Here is a 15,290-nt window from a genome sequence, read left to right as displayed (position 1 = left end):
GCAAATAAGTGGAGCGATAGGCAGAGATAGCGACTCCATCACTCTCGGAGCTGCTCGAATTCCTGATCAGAGTATTTGTTTTTAGCTTTCGCAGGTTCTGTCCAAACCTGTGGGCTCAGTTCTCCTGATTTGAGAGCTTGATCTGCACGTTTGCAAACCTCACACATCAACTCTGACCTTTAGGATCTGTGCTGAAACCACTGTGTACGTGGAATTTAGGGCCTTTTTTTTGGTCCACGTGACATATAGAGAGAGAAACTCTGTCCAAATATGTGAATGACTAAAAAATGACGAAAAAAAGTGATGACTAGTAATTTATATCTGTTTCTTTTGTGTGTGTGTGTGTGTGTGTGTGTGTGTGTGTGTGTGTGTGTGTGTGTGTGTGTGTGTGTGTGTGTGTATATACACACACACACACTGGTTTGAGCCCCAGCTGGGTCAGTTGGTGTTTCTGTGTGGAGTTTGCATGTTCTCCTCATGTTTGCGTGGGTTTCCACCGCATGCTCCGGTGTTCCCCACAGTCCAAACACATGCGCTAAAGAGGAACTGATTAACTAAATTGGCAGTAATGTACGAGTGTGTGTGAATGTGAGTGTGTATGGATGTTTTCCAGTACTGGGTTGCATCTCGAAGGGCATCCGCTGTGTAAAACATATGCAGGAATAGTTGGGAGTTCACTCCGCTGTGGCAGCCTCTAAAATATTGACTAAGCTGAAGGAAAATGAAAGAATGAATAAATGAACACTAAACAAACACTCAATAATTGATGATATTAATAGTTTATTTTGCAGACTTTAATGTGAAATATCTGAATATCTTCTCATGAGCCATTTTATTAAATTATCCAGTAATTAATTTACAAATTTAAAAGAGAGCAGATGGTATTTACACATTACTACAGACATATTTTTTATTTAAAGTATTTTTGTATTTTACTAGACATGTAGTTAATCAATCAATCAATCAATTAATTAATTAATTAAAGGGACTAAGCTGAAATTAATTAATTCAATATTCCTTGGGGGGCGGGGGGTTTGGGGGTACATTTTCATGCGACTGGACTAGGCACGAAACTAATACAAAATTGTCTGTAGTGTACGAGTGTGTGTGAATGAGTGTGTATCGATGTTTCCCAGAGATGGGTTGCGGCTAGAAAGGCATCCGCTGTGTGCTGGATAAGTTGGCGGATCATTCCGCTGTGGCGACCCCGGATTAATAAAGGGACTAAGCTGAAAAGAAAATGAATGAATGAAAGTCAGTATGTGTGAAGTACCCGGGTGACTTACTGCTGGAAAGATTCGGAAGTGCGCATCCCGTGCACGCTGCTCTATCCCATGATGCCCCGTGAGAAAATTCATGAATGGGAGACGCAGGTATATCACGTGACCATGACAAAATGGCGGATGTAGTCCGTTCGAGTTCCTTTCATACTTTGTACATTCATACAGTATAGAACGTACTTTTTCAACGGCCCAGTATTACGTTTAAACTCAAATGCAGTACCTACTGAGTAGAAGGCGGTTTTGGACGCTTTATTAGGTACACCTGTCCAACTGCTCGTCAATGCAAATTTCTATCCAGCCAATCAGATGGCAGTAACTCAACGCATTTAGGCATGTAGACATGATCAGGACGATCTGCTGCAGTTCAGACCGAGCATCAGGATGGGGAAGAAAGGGGATTTAAGTGACTTTGAACGTGGCATGCTTGTTGGTGCCTGACGGGCTGCTTTGAGTATTTCAGAAACTGCTGATCTACTGGGATTTTCAGTGGCTACATAGTTTATGCAACATTTAACAGTTTTAATATTGCTTATTTTTAATAGTACTTACTTTTTTTCATCAGTTTGACTTTAACTCAGTGAGCTTTGTCTTACAGTATGTCTGCTTAAAACCTTTACAGTTTTGTATTATCTTAGTAGATTAACCAGTAACTGGTAATTAAAATAGTTTATTTCCTGATTTCCTTCAAGACTGGGAGTGTGGGATTGGGGTAAAAGGGGAATTTTTTTTTTTAATTGGGTATAGCCTACTCTATAGCCTACCTGAGTATTGTTGCTGACCATGTTCATCCCTTTATGAGCACAATGTCTCCATCTTCTGATGGCTACTTCCAGCAGGATAACGCAGCATGTCATAAAGCTTGAATCATCTCAGACTGGTTTCTTGAACATGACAATGAGTTCACTGTACTCAAATGGCCTCCACAGTCACCAGATCTCAATCCAATAGAGCACCTTTGGGATGTGGTGGAACGGGAGATTCACATCATGGATGTGCAGCCGACAAATCTGCAGCAACTGTGTGATGCTATCATGTCAAAATGGAGCAAAATCTCTGAGGGATGTTTCCAGTAGCTTGTTGAATCTCTGCCATGAAGTGCAGTTCTGAAGGCAAAAGGGGGTCCAACCCGGTACTAGTCAGGTGTACCTAATAAAGTGGCCGGTAAGTGTATTCAGTATAAGCCAAAAAAAAAAAGCCAAAACAATAAAGATTTTAAGATACCTTTTAACTTGGAAATTAAAACATACTTCCAAGATGCATTCGAGTCATTATATGATGTATACAAATAAGTAATGTACTTGTAATAAATAAATATGCATACTATAGTATGTGCATGGGACGTGTAAATATGTCATCTTAATTTAAAGTAACAATATAAATATTATTAATAAATCCATATGTTTCTACAAAGTAAGATTCTAAACACTCTTCTTAAGCTATTAAAACTTCATACTCATTATTATCTGTAATAAACAGTGCATTCGCCTGCATGTCCGCGTCTGCTTGGCGGTATGTAAATGAAGACAGTATTTGAGTCATAATTAATCTTGGTGTTGGGCGTCCCTGTGTTACCCAATCCACTGAGGGACAGTGTAACAGTAGATCTGTTGTGCAGTATCAGTGTGTGGCCCCGCGGTGCTGAAACTCTGTCACGTTACAGTCTCTGGAAGCTCCCAGAGCCGCGCTGCGAACTCCACATTCAGCACGGGCTTTATTTAAACACAAAGTGCTGCGACTCGCTGCCCTCCATCAACTTCCACTGCTGCCTCCACATTCAGCACTGGGCAAAAGTCTCATGTCGCTAGTGTTTTCACCAGCTAAAAGTGCTCTGAAGTCTGTTATTTCTGTCTTTTGCTGTCGTGTGGGAAACATCAGTTTGTATTTCACAACGTTATTTATTCTATTGACTGTAATCATTTTGAGCAGACAGTGTTGCACACACAGATCTAATCCCCTATCGTCATGAAGAAACACAAGAGGCAGACAAAATCCAGAAAATATATATATATATATATATATATATATATATAATTGTTTTTTACTGAATTGCACCAGACTAAACCAAGATCAACGGTGAAGCAAACTGAGAAAGACTTAATCCAGAAGAACACCCGAGAGAGACTAAATCTAAAAGAGCAAACTGAGATAGACTAAATTCAGAAGAACTAAACAAACTGAGACAGAATAAATCCAAAAAAACCAAACAAACGGAGACAAACTAAATCTAAAAGAGCTAAAGAACAAACTGAGACAGACTAAATCCAGAACAAAGAGAGACAGTATAAATCCTGAATACCCAAAAAACAAACAAACTGGAACACACTAAAACCAAAAGAACCGAACTCAGACAGAATAAATCTAGAAGAAACTGACAGATTAAATACAGAAGAATCAAAGAACAAACTGAGACAGACTAAATCCAAAAGAACAAACTAAAACAGACTAAATCTAGAGGAAACGAAGAATAAACCTAGACAGACTAAATCCAGAAGAACTGAAGAACAAGTGTAGACAGAATATATCTAGAAAAAACTGAGACAGATGTATTTCCGAAGAACCAGAGAACAAAATCAGACAGACAGATTAAATCCATAAGAAACTGAGACAGACTAAACCCAGAAGAACCAAAAACAGTGACTCAATAAGTCTAAAACAGCTGAAGAACAAATCTAGACAAAACTGATACAGATTATATCCAGAGGAACCAAAGAACAAACTGAGACAGACTAAATCCAGAAGAACCGAAGAACAAACTGAGACAGACTAAATCCAGAAGAACCCAAGAACAACCAGAGAAAGACTAAATCTAGAACCAAAGAACAAACTAAGATAGACCTAATCTAGAAGAACCGAAAAACAAACTAAGACAGACTTAATCCAGAAGAACCGAAGAACAACCTGTGAGAGACTAAATCCAGAAGAACTAAAGAACAACATGTGATATACTAAATCCAGAAGAACCCAAGAACAAACTGAGACAGATTAAATCCAGAAGAACCCAAGAACAAACTGAGACAGACTAAATCCAGAAGAACCCAAGAACAAACTGAGAAAGACTAAATCCAGAACCAAAGAACAAACTAAGATAGACCTAATTCAGAAAAACCAAACAACAAACTGAGATAGACTAAATACAGAAGAACAAACTGTGACAGACTAAATCCTGAAGAACTGAAGAACAACCTGTGACAGACTAAATCCAGAAGAACCCAAAAACAAACTGAGACAGACTAAATCCAAAAGAACCCAAGAACAAACTGAGATAGACCTAATCTAGAAGAACTGAAAAAACAAACTAAGATAGTCTGAATCCAGAAAAACCAAACAACAACCCAAGAAAGACTTAATCCAGAAGAACAAACTGAGACAGACTAAATCCAGAAAAAAACGGAGACAGACTAAATCCAGAAGAACTGGGAAAGACTTAATCTAGAAGATCTTAATGGGAAAGACTACATACAGAAGAACCAAATAACCAAGTGATTTATTCTGTCTCAGGATTTTTCTGCACTTCTGGATTTGGCCTCTCTAAGTTCCCCACCATTAACTAATGTTAAGTACATGTAATTATTTAATATGACTTGGTTTGGTTTGGGTAAGAATGCGGGTTAGTTTACGCTCAGTTGTGTGCAATTAGCCCTAATTAACTGTAATTACTACAGCAAGTACACAGAACATGTATAACAAAGACCACTGATATTTTCTGTCGACACACTACAGCAACATATAGATACTAACATAATTACTAACATAATAGATACTAACAGACTTAAAAACATTAGTTTTTAGTTAAATATCAGTGGCTTAAGAGTTTTACACAGCACTGGACATTTACAGTTCAGCACATTCCTGTGGTTGCAGTCACTTCAGAAGTGAAAAGGGAGATTTCACCATGTAATCGACTGTTTTCAGAGTCCATTTGCAGGTCTGAGCTTCATCCGTGTTTGGACCGGACTGCACCCTCCGCTTTCCCAGGTTAACACCGAATGTTATTAAAGCAAGTTGACCGCGGGGTCAGAGCGAGAGCGGCCCCATGAAAACAAACAATTAATTTGGCATGGAGGTGTAATGGGATGATCTCCCGGCAGAGCTGCGTCCATTGTTCGGCTGGAATTAACCGTGGCAGGTCATGTGTCACTGGGCTCTGACCTCCGTCCATTCACTAGCCCACACTTGCATTAGCCATGGCCTGGCGAGGGGTCAAACACAGTTACAAGCCAGCCAGCCAAACACACACCGACACACACACACACACAAAACACACACTGCCTTCAGTTCCTGAACACTTCTGAATGACACACACACAAAGACAGGGTTTTACCAGGAAGAGAAATGTTCACAGAAATGCACATCTCCAAACTCACAAGTGTGTGCGCGCAAAATAAAGCCATACTTACACTACAATCATGCAATAAAAAATGTTAACATTTAAATATTGTTATAAACTCTCTGGCCACTTTATTAGGTACACCTTACTAGTACCGGGTTGGACCCTTTTTTGCCTTCAGATCTGCCTTAATCCTTAGTGGCAAAAATTCAACAAGCTACTGGAAATATTCCTCAGAGATTTTGCTCCATATTGACATGATAGCATCACACAGTTGCTACAGATTTGTCGGCTGCACATCCATGATGCCAATCTCCCGTTCCACCACATCCCAAAGCTGCTCTATTGGATTGAGATCTAATAACTGTGGAGGCCATTTGAGTACAGTGAACTCATTGTCATGTTCAAGAAACCAGTCTGAGATGATTGAGCTTTATGACATGGTGTGTTATCCTGCTGGAAGTAGCCATCAGAAGATGGAGACACTGTGCTCATAAAGGGATGAACATGGTCAGCAACAATACTCAGGTAGGCTGTGGTGTTGACACCATGCACAGTTGGTACTAATGAACCCAAAGTGTGCCAAGAAAATCTCCCCCACACCATTACATCACCACCACCTGCCTGAACCATTAACACAAGGCAGGATGGATCCATGCTTATATGGTGTTGACACCAAATTCTGACCCGACCATCCGAATGTGTCAGCAGAAATGGAGACTCATCAGAGCAGGCAACGTTTCTCCAATCTTCTATTGTCCAGTTTTGGTGAGTCTGTGTGAATTGTAGCCTCAGTTTCCGGTTCTTAGCTGACAGGAGTGGCACCCGGTGTGGTCTTCTGCTGCTGTAGTTGTCAGTTACCTACTTTTGGCAGTACTAGTTGTCAATTAAACACTTATGCGAGTACTAGTTTAGGTTAACTACTTCGGTGACTACTAGTTGTCAACAAGTTTTCAGATAACTACTTCTGTTAGTTCTAGTTGTCAACAAGTTTTCAGTTACCTTTTGTAACTTCATAAGGTAACTACTTATGCAAGTACTATTTGTCAGGTAACTACTTATGTAAGTACTAGTTATCAGTAAGTTGTCAGTTACCTACATTTGTGAGTACTAGTTGTCAAGAAGCTGTCGGTTAACAACTTCTGTGAGTACTAGTTGTAGGTTTTTACAAATAAAATGTCAAAATACTTTTAAAAGTAGTAGGTTAACTACTTTTGTGAGTACTAGTTATCAGTAACTACTTATGTGAGTAGTATTTGTCAGGTAACTACTTATGTAAGTACTAGTTGTCAAGACGTTGTCGGTTAACAACTTCTGTGAGTAATAGTTGTCAACAAGTTGTCAGTTACCTACTTTTTGTGAGTACTAGTTTTCAGTTAACTTCTTATGTGAGTTCTAGTTGTCAACAAGTTTTCAGTTACCTTTTGTAACTTCATAAGGTAACTACTTATGCAAGTACTATTTGTCAGGTAACTACTTATGTAAGTACTAGTTATCAGTAAGTTGTCAGTTACCTACATTTGTGAGTACTAGTTGTCAAGAAGTTGTCGGTTTACAACTTCTGTAAGTACTAGTTGTAGGTCTTTTACAAATAAAATGTCAAACTACTTTTAAAAGTAGTAGGTTAACTACTTATGTGAGTACTAGTTGTAAAGTAACTAATTATGTAAGTACTAGTTGTCAGTAAGTTGTCAGTTACCTACATTTGTGAGTACTAGTTGTCAAGAAGTAGTTGGTTAACAAATTCTGTGAGTACTAGTTGTAGGTTAACAAATTCTATGAGTTCTACTTTTGTGAGTACTAGTTGTCAGGTAACTACTAATTGTGAGTACTAGTTGTCAAGTAAATACTTATATAAGTAATAGTTGTCAGTGAGTTTTCAGTTACCTACTTTTGTGAGGACTAGTTGTCAAGAAGTAGTTGGTTAACAAATTCTATGAGTACTAGTTGTCGGTTAACAACTTCTGTGAGTACTAGTTTTAGGTTAATTATTGTACATTTTGTGTTGCGTTTGAAAAGTCTGCTTATATAAACATATTTTCTTGAGTTTGAATAAACTCTGAAATGAGAATATATATATATATATATATATATATATATATATATATATATATATATATATATATATATATATATATATATATATATATATATATTTATGTTTTACTTAAATACTTTATGCAGTAATCATCAAGTGTTTCACAAAAATTTTACACTGCAAAACAAATGCTTTTTTTACTTAAAACTAGTTTTTGTCTTGTTTCTAGTCCAAATATCTAACAATTCTAACTTAAATCAAATTTTCTTGACAAGTACAAATAATTGTCCTGCTTTTTACAAATAAAATGTCAAAGTTAAGCAAGTTTTTCCTTAAAACAAGCTAAATAATCAGCCTAAGTTGTAAGCACAATAATATTATTTCAAAATGAAAAGTAGTTTATTTTGATTACCCCATTGGCAGATTATTTGTCTTGATTTAAAGAAAAAACTCACTTAATTTCGACACATTATGTCTAAAAACAAGTCAGGATTTTTTACTTGTCAAGAAAATGCTTCCTGATTTCAGAATTTGTAGATATTTGCGCTAGAAACAAGACGAAAACTCATTTTTTTCGCAGTGTCTTTAAACACAACATTTACCACACCAGGAAAGCCATAGATTATGTGATGCAAACATGGAAACGCATTTGCCAACAGATGATCCATTAGACTTAAAGTGCACTGAGATCATAACACAGGCAACTGGCTGTAAATAATACCCATGAAGATCTTTATAACAGTTGTTGGTGTTTTACAGGCACTTGTGCCCAGCAGGAATCGCCACTGAATTGTATGTATAGGCATAAATGTAGAGCGACATGGGCTTGTCATCTCTGAAATGGCAGATAACAGCACATCTCTGACACCTAGGAGTGAATCATCACTTCTGAAGGTGCATTTACTGTGTTTTACAGCATGGTTTTGACACATCCGCCACAGGCCACCCATCAGGACGGCTTCACGTCGTCCGTATGCCGCTGTTATTCACCCAATTCTCCCTCAGGCACAGCTTAAAGTTGCTGACTTCATTAAACGTCAGTCACCCGAGGCAAACATGGGGGCTAGTCTGATGCGGTTAGCATGCTAGTGCACCTGACAGATGCGCAGTGCAGCTAGATGTCGACAAACATCTGATCCCGTCGCCTCGGGCCACAGATACTACAGAAACATGTTGTGTGCATGACGGACAGTTATGCAAAGCGATATATTCGTGCGGCTAATCCCACTTAGCATGTTTGTTATCACACAGGTACATCATCCATATTTAAACACAAGCAAACAACAGCTGGAAACTGAAGCGACACGCTCTTCGGCCTTCAGGAGACGCAAAGTCTCTTATTTTTTGGCTGTAATTGATTGGGCGGGAGAAATAAGCCCCCCAAAAGCTTGAATTAAAACTTCAATCCCCCCTATGTTAGACTCAATTTCATCCGTGACCCGACATTATACAAATGAGCCAGGAGCGGATAGGTGAAGATGGAGATGGGATGGGGGAAGGGGATACACTCTTTCTATTGTTCAAGGATCTCTTGAAACACTTTTGGTATTGTGGGGCGTCAACAATATGGCGGGAGCCGAATTATTAGTCCCCTAAAATGTTTGATTAAAAGAAATGTAGAGTATAACACAAAGACAACCCTGCTGAAACATCCAGCTTAAACCAGCCTAGGCTGGTTGGCTGGTTTTAGCTGGTCGACCAGCCTGGTTTTAGAGGGGTTTTAGTCATTTCCAGGCTGGTTTCCAGCCATTTCCAGCCTGGTCTTAGCTGGTTAGGCTGGGAGATGACCAGCTAAAACCAGCTTGATCAGCCAAGCCAAGCTGGGAGTCAGCCAAAACCAGCTATGTCCAGCTTAAACAAGGCTGGTCAAGCTGGTTTTAGCTGGATTTGGCTGGTCATTTTCCAGCCTGACCAGCTAAGACCAGGCTGGAAATGGCTGGAAACCAGCCTGGAAATGGCCAAAACCCCTCTAAAACCAGGCTGGTCAACCAGCTAAAACCAGCCGACCAGCCTAGGCTGGTTTAAGCTGGATTTTTCAGCAGGGAACTGGTTGTTTTCATATCTCAGGAGAGGAATTTCTCAATTTGATGCAACATTGACAGTGTATTGTCATGACTTTGTGTTTTCTTTGGTGTTTTTAACCCTTGTGTGCTGTTCGGGATGTTTGTGATCAACGTTGAGTCTTAATTTGGCCACAACCTTCTCTGTGCTTCAGCAAATAGAGTGATTTTTAATGACAAATCTTATATTTATACATTTTTTGGGGGGAAATGCTTTGAAAATATGCAAAAATTCAAGAATACTCTGTGAGCAAATTGACTCGGCTTTCGTTGTGTTGGGGGCTGTTTTTGCCCTGTTGACTTCCATTATAATTCATTTACTTTTGATTGCAATCCATAACAGCATGTAATCATGCATTCCTGATTGTCGCTGGTTTTCTCATTTGGGAAGAGGTAGAATTTGTCGTTTTTACAATTTTTATTGCATTATATTGAGTCACATTTTTTTTTTAATGACTGGAATAATAAATAAAGTTATATGTTGTTCAAACATTCATTCATTTTCTTGTCGGCTTAGTCCCTTTTTTAATCCGGGGTCACTACAGCAGAATGAACCGCCAACTTATCCAGCAAGTTTTTACGCAGTGGATGCCCTTCCAGCCGCAACCCATCTCTGGGAAACATCCACACACACATTCACACACTACGGACAATTTAGCCTACCCAATTCACCTGTACCGCATGTCTTTGGACTGTGGGGGAAACCGGAGCACCCGGGGAAAACCCACGCAAAGGCAGGGAGAACATGCAAACTCCAGATTAATAAAGGGACTAAGCCGACAAGAAAATGATTGAATGAATGTATAATTTCACAACAGCGCTAATAATATTGGCTTCATCTGTATTTAGTAAAAACGTTGTTGTGTTGTCAAAAATTATTATAACAAATAAAATCGCTGGAGTTGTTTTTAGCATTTTGACCAGTTTTTCATTATAAAAAAAATAAAATAGGATTAATTTTGTTTTGCAAACCAAACAAAACAATTATAGTGAACTTAAACATTAATCTATAAACCATAAATGTGATGTCTCATTTTTTTATAGCTGTATATATAAAACATTACTTTCATTTATTCATGTATTATTACTTCAGACATTAATGATTATGTTCCCCTGTGCCTTGTTTAGTCACTTTATATTTCATTCATATATATTTAATCATGTATTTAATCATGAATTATATATATTTATATATATTTATATATATATATATATATAATATATATATATTTACACACACACACACACACACAACACACACACATGCACACACACACACATATATATATATACATATATATATATATATATATATATATATATATATATATATATATATATATACATACATACATACATACATACATATATATATATATATACATATATACATATATAGGTACATATATACATACATATACATATATATATATATATATATATATATATATATATATATATATATATATATATATATATATATATATATATATATTTATATATATATATATATATATATATATATATATATATATATATATATATATATATATATATATATATATATGAAAATTTCTTTGCTCTGTTAAACATTGCTTGGGAAATATTTTAAAAAGAAAAAAATGCAAAGAGAGTTTAATAATTCAGATTTCAACTATACACACACACACACACACATATATATATATGTATGTATATATATATATATATATATATATATATATATATATATATATATATATATATATATATATATATACATACATACATATATATATATATATATATATATATATATATATATATATATATATATATATATATATATATATATATATATATATATATAGTTGAAATCTGAACTATTAAACTCTCTTTGCATTTTTTTCTTTTTTAAATATTTCCCAAGCGATGTTTAACAGAGCAAAGAAATTTTCACAGTATGTCGGATAATATTTTTTCTCCAGAAGAAAAAGTCTAAAGTCTTATTTGCTTTTTTTGGCTAAAATAAAAGCAGTTTTTAATTTTTCAAACATCATTTTAAGGTCAATTTTATTAGAGGAGACCCACAGAACCATCAAGATTTTGACAGTCTGTTGAAGTCTGTGAGAAATCACATCTGAGCATTGCATGTCATTCTCCATATGAGGCGTCTTTAGGCTGCCAAAAAAGCCTTTTATATAAAGTATTCAACACATTTCAGCAGTTTGGGACTTTCTCCTTGTGTCCAAATACCAAAATCTGGTTCAATTGCATGTCTGCAGCTCCTTTACAAATATTATTCCCAGGAAAAAACAGGACGGGTTCAATACGTATGTATATAAAGCCGTTCACCAGTAGCTTACTATAAATCAGTTACACCAATAATACCGTGTTTACATTCACAGCACCATTTATCTTGCTCTATATGTATTTTTAGTATTGTATATCTTTACTGTAACATGTACTGTAATTTTGACAATGTAACTTTACAACACAGTAACATCCCGCATCACTGTCCTACAGTAAAATACAGTTGCTATTACAGTTAAATACTGTGTAATGTATGAAACCGTTAACAGTTTGGGATCCTAATTGTATATTGTTATTTAAATGAATGCAAGTGAGGTTATTAAGGTTTGACAGTAAAAGCAAAAGCATGACTGATCATATGGTTGTTTTGCAGAATTGGCGAGCACATCGTCCCGCAGCAGTGGCTCTTTAAAATGGGTTCCAGTGCCATTTGAACGGCGGCTATGAAGCGATTTATGCATCTTTCATTGGACTGATGACTGGACATATTCTTACTGAGGACAACATGAACAGTGCAGACTTCATCAGCGGCCACACAAGATGACTGTCTGCTGCTGACTGACCAATTGTTCATGCTATGAAAACTGTAAAGATGGAGGCAAATCACTCATTAGGTGTTTGGGAACAGTAACGCTTTTGCCTCTGACAGTAATGAACGTCTCCTTTAGGTTCGGATACTCGACACGGACGGTTTTGATTGTTTTGTCAAATGAAAATAAACATTTTCGATAAATACTATTACGCTATTGCTCCCTCAGTATTATCATTGATTGTGTTTACGTTCACGTTCTTCATCAGATTGTAATGCATAAGCTGATAATACGCATGGTCGGAGTGCATCGGGAATGTTTTGAGAACATTCATTAAGCTTTATTCATTCATTAAGCAGTCATTTGCTTAACCGTTGTGTAAATGTTATCATGCAATGTTATGAAAATAACACTTATGAAGCATTCTTGTTTGTAAATGGTATCATGCATCGTTATTAAAAACATTTCTGGAACGTTTTCGCAATGATTTCAGAACATTTAGTAACACTCCTTAAACGTTGTGTGAATGTTATCATGCAATGTTGTTAAAATAACCTTTCTGAAACATTTTTGTAACGTTTTGAAAACATTAGGTAACTCCTTAAATGCTGTGTGAATGTTATCATGCAATGTTAATAAAAACATTTCTGGAACATTCTTCTTTTGTTTTCAGAACATTCAGTAACGCTCCTTAAATGTTGTATGAATGTTATCATGCAACGTTATTAAAATATTTTATGAACATACGTATAATGTTTTGAGAACATTCAGTAACGCTCCTTAAATGTTGTGTAAATGTTATCACAGAATGACACTGCTCTCTTAATGTTCTGTAAATGCTATCATGCAATGTTATTAAAAACAAAATTCTGGAATGATCTTGTAATGATTTCAGAACATTCAGTAACGCTTCTTAAACGTTGTGTAAATGTCGTCATGTAATGTTATTAAAATACGTTTTTTAAAACAGTCTTGTAATGTTTTAAGAACATTTAGTAACTCTTATTAAATAATGCGTACATTTTATCACGCAGTGTTATTAAAAATAACATTTCTGGAACATTTTTGTAATGTTTTGATAACATTGGATAATGCTTCTTGTTATGTTATCACGCAACATTAATGCTTTTTAAGTATTGTGTAAATGTTATCACACCGAGTTATTAAGATAACATTTCTGGAACGTTTTGAAAACATTCTGTATCTCTTGATAAATACTGTGCAAATGTTATCACGCAACATTATTAAAATAATATTTCTAGAACATTCTTGTAACATTTTGAGAACATTCAGCAATTCTTAATAAATAATGCGCAAATGTTATCATGCAACGTTATTAAAATAACATTTCTGGAACATTCTTGTAACATTTTGAGAACGTTTGAAAACACTTCTTAAATGTTGTGTAAATGTTATCATGCAACGTTATTAAAATAACATTTCTGGAACATTCTTGTAACATTTTGAGAACGTTTGAAAACACTTCTTAAATGTTGTGTAAATGTTATCATGCAACTTTGTTAAAGCATTTCTGGAACATTTTTTAAATGTTTTGAGAACATTCAGTAACGCTCCTCAAATATGTGAATGTTTTCATGCAATGCTATTAATATATTATTTTTGTAACATTCTTGTAATGTTCGACAATGCTCCTTAAACATTGTGTAAATGTTATCATGCAACGTTATTAAAATAACATTTCTGGAAAATTCTTCTAATGTTTCCTGAACGTTCAGTAATGCTGTGTAAATGTTACCTTGCAATGGTAGCGCTCCCTAAACGTTGTGTAAATGTTACCATGCAATGGTAATGCTTCTCATTCATTCATTCATTCATTTACTTTTCGGCTCAGTCACCACAGCGGAATGAACCACCAACTTATCGAGCATATATTTTACGCTGGGAATGCCCTTCCAGCTGCAATCCATCACTGGGAAACACCTAAGCGCAATCATTTACACTCATACACTACGGACTGTGGATGAAACTGGATCACCTGGAGGAAACCCACGTCAAGACAGGGAGAACATGCAAACACCACACAGAAATGCCAACTGACCCTGCTGGGACTCGAACTAGCGACCTTCTTGCAGTGAGACGATTGTGCTACCCATTGTGCCACCGTGCTGCCTCGGTAACGCTTCTTAAACGTTGTGTAAATGTTATCATGCGATGTATTTAAAATAACATTTCTGGAACATTCTTGGGAATTTTTGACAACAATCGGAAACGCTTATTAAATGTTGTGTAAATGTTATCACGCAACGTTATTAAAATACAATTTCCCAAACATTCTCGTAACATTTTGAGAACGTTTGAAAACCCTTCTTAAATGTTGTGTAATTGTGCCCCACTATGTTATTAAAATAATGTTCCTGGAACATTCTTGTAATGTTTTGAGAACATTTGGTAATGCTTCTTAAATGTTGTGTAAATGTTATCATGCAACATTAATAAAACATTTCTGGAACATTGTTGTGATGTTCTGAGAACATTCAGTGATGCTCCTTAAATGTTATGTAAATGTTATCATGGAACGTTATTAAAATAACATTTCTGAAACATTAGTGCAATGTTTTAAGATCATTCGGTAACGCCCCTTAAATGTTATGTAAATGTTTTCATGCAACATTTCTAACGTAATACAAATAAAATGTTGACGTCAGATTTATATATATCTGCAGTAGGATATTTTACCATCCCACTGATATTAAAACTTTTTTTCAAATGGTTTTTATGATTATGACAGCTGACATAACA

General features: G+C 36.0%; 1 long non-coding RNA gene across 11 annotated transcripts in view; it reads left to right on the top strand.

The window, feature by feature from the left end:
* The window catches only part of sox2ot (SOX2 overlapping transcript), a 259,952-nt gene extending 245,713 nt beyond the window's left edge, over positions 1-14,239 (top strand). For all 11 annotated transcript variants that reach the window (XR_015522374.1, XR_015522373.1, XR_015522372.1 and 8 more), the window contains one exon: positions 12,374-14,239. This is a non-coding gene — a long non-coding RNA (SOX2 overlapping transcript). The remainder of the gene's footprint in view (positions 1-12,373) is intronic.
* Positions 14,240-15,290: the final 1,051 nt, after the last annotated feature.

Source organism: Danio rerio, chromosome 22 (genome assembly GCF_052040795.2).
Source record: "Danio rerio strain M-AB ecotype USA chromosome 22, GRCz13ab, whole genome shotgun sequence".
Taxonomy (NCBI): Eukaryota; Metazoa; Chordata; class Actinopteri; order Cypriniformes; family Danionidae; genus Danio; species Danio rerio.
This window is presented reverse-complemented; position numbering and strand designations above follow the sequence as displayed.